The sequence below is a fragment of the Octopus bimaculoides genome, chromosome 1 (assembly GCF_046866305.1).
Source record: "Octopus bimaculoides isolate indiv1 chromosome 1, ASM4686630v1, whole genome shotgun sequence".
NCBI lineage: Eukaryota > Metazoa > Mollusca > Cephalopoda > Octopoda > Octopodidae > Octopus > Octopus bimaculoides.
Genome location: NC_142928.1, coordinates 136352895 through 136354645, shown reverse-complemented (window position 1 = coordinate 136354645; position 1751 = coordinate 136352895).

Below are 1751 nucleotides of genomic sequence, written 5' to 3'. Positions count from 1 at the left end.
TCCCTTACTCAGAGAAATTAATCCCATAACTGGAATTTAACGGTCTTTGCTATTTCAGATTCTGTCAGATTTTACTGACGATGTAGGACCATGTTAATGAAAAAGTAGTGGTGGTTATAATAGTAATAATAATAGTGATGGCTTCTAACATAGGCACAAGACTAGTAGTAGTAACAAAAACAATACAAATAATATTTGAACCAGGAGAATACAGCATTTAATGTGGCATACCAAATGTTTATTGCAATACCAGTTCAAGGTCCACTGAGGTAACCAGAAGGAGAGGTCACATAACAATCTGTACACAGAAGAGTAGAAAAAAAGCAGTCTGTTTTTTTTTGTAATGACCATCCATGAATATAAACAAAAAAGAAAACAAATAGGAAAAGAAAAACAAAAATACAAGAAAAAGGAAGAATTGCTGATTCAAGTTGTGTCTTGCTGATTTTAAAATTAACATTAAAATCAGTGGCAAAAGCAATAGTAGAATTGATAATGTGACAAGCAACCAGCTTTAGGCATGACGCTTCCTATACTAAAGCTGTATATGTGCTGTGTTTTCTTATGCAAATAATTGACTATAAACTGCCCAATCTACCACCTATTTCTGCACATATACTATGAATATTTAGAATTCACTATTGCCAGCAATAAAAGAACTGTAGAAGTAATGGACATTTTCTGAGCTGAACTGAAATAAGCCCCAAAAGATGAAAAATTTAGTTGCTTTCATAGGTTGCAGGATGTTCATTATAATACTTATGAAAGACAAAACAACATACTGCAGTGATCGATACTATGAGAATGATCAAAAATTATCTGTTAATTTTATTTCGTTAGCTAAATTTCCAATTTGCATTTTTATTTTTCACGCTAGTACCACACTGGTTCTACCTAGCTTTAGGCCAACTTTATCTCTTAAGGCGCATGGCTCAATGGTTAGATTGTTGGGCTCACAGTCATGAGGTAGTGAGTTTGATTCCTGGACCAGGCTGCATGTTATGCTCTTGAGCAAAACACTTTATTTCACATTGCTCCAGTTCACTCAGCTGTAGAAATGAGTTGCAACATCACTGGTGCCAAGCTGTATCAGCCTTTGCCTTGCCTTGGATAACATTGGTGGCAAGGAGAGGGGAGACTAGTCTGCGTGGGTGACTGCTGGTCTTCCATAAACAACTTTGCCTGGACTTGTGCCTTGGAGGGGAACTTTCTGTGTTCAATCCCATGGTAATTCATGACCGAAGGTGGTCTTCACCTTTTTACTTGTTAACCAGAGTGAAATATTTTATACTAGTCTCTATTATATATATATATATATATATATATATATATATATATATATATATATATATATATGTATGTATGTATGTATATATATAGGAGTGAATAGACAAATGAAAGAAGGGCACTCAATTGTCACTGAAATACCAACATCAAACTGTGATACCATATGGCCTTTCTTGACCAATCGCAGGCTAACATCTGTAACACATTGACTCTCTTCAACTGTCCTCTCATTCAAACTTCAATGGCCAAAGATTAGCATCACACTTGAAACTCAGACTACCAAGAAGTTTCAATCCATATATATATATATATATATATATATATATATATATATATATATATATATATATATATATATATATATATATGATAATTAATAGTGACAGAAAACAGCCAATCTTGATCTCCAGCTTAACATGGAGGTTGTGTTAGAACAGAATAATGATTTATATATATATATATAT